Here is an 850-nt window from a genome sequence, read left to right as displayed (position 1 = left end):
CTAACTGAAGTGTTATTATTTTTATTAATTTTTTTGAAGGAAATAATTAATATAGTACTGCAAAAGACTTCCATCCCTTTATATTTTTGATCAATGTCTTTTTATGACCCGATGAAGAAAATAGGGAAGTGGAAGTTGCTGTTCAGCATGTTGTTGCACAAAATGTTGAAGTGCAGGTCCTTGGAGATGCAGAAGCCAGTGTACAAGAAAATCGTATGTATATATTGGAATGGTTCCACTAATTAATCTCAATTAAGGAAGCGTAATGCATACTCCAAATATTGTAATATTTGGATGCCAAATTTCAACATTAATTATGTGATCATCAAGAATGATCTGATGATGATCTGATGAATCACGTAATTAATGTTAAAATATTGAATCAATCCCAATACAATGGCATGTATTTCAATACTTTGAGTATGCTTTATACTTCTCTAATGCATGTAAAAATATGTTCTTATGTGACATGCAAATACTTGTGCATCTTGTTTTCTTTGACTAAAACAAGAATTGGATGCAAGGTAATAAAAACCAATACATATTTTTGTTTTTAAATGAAATGAATCTAGCATGTACTGTATTAATTAATGGATTTATTAACAACAGCATTGTCTTCATTTGTTTATTTTCCTTTCTGTTTTTAAGGTCTTTGCTCTGTAAAATTACCTCCAAAAAAACTAAAAAGAGGCCGCCCTAAGGGTGCAGGCTTGACAGTCATCGGACTACCTAAAAAGAAAAATATGACCGGAAGAAAACCTGTTGCATTTACAAAGAAGTCACAAACAGAAAAAAAAAGAAGTGAGTTTTTCATATGGATCCATTTCATACAGATGAACTTGACTTAAGT

At 31.1% G+C, this 850-nt stretch overlaps 1 long non-coding RNA gene across 1 annotated transcript; it reads left to right on the top strand.

Moving 5' to 3' along the window:
* The first annotated feature begins 6 nt into the window (after positions 1-6).
* LOC117111933 lies at positions 7-736 on the top strand. Its single transcript, XR_004445940.1, has 2 exons — positions 7-213; positions 649-736. It is a non-coding gene; the product is annotated as an uncharacterized LOC117111933 (long non-coding RNA).
* The last annotated feature ends 114 nt before the right edge of the window (positions 737-850 follow it).

This window comes from Anneissia japonica, unplaced genomic scaffold, assembly GCF_011630105.1.
Source record: "Anneissia japonica isolate Jap-2015-1 unplaced genomic scaffold, ASM1163010v1 scaffold63018_len877_cov115, whole genome shotgun sequence".
Taxonomy (NCBI): Eukaryota; Metazoa; Echinodermata; class Crinoidea; order Comatulida; family Comatulidae; genus Anneissia; species Anneissia japonica.
This window is presented reverse-complemented; position numbering and strand designations above follow the sequence as displayed.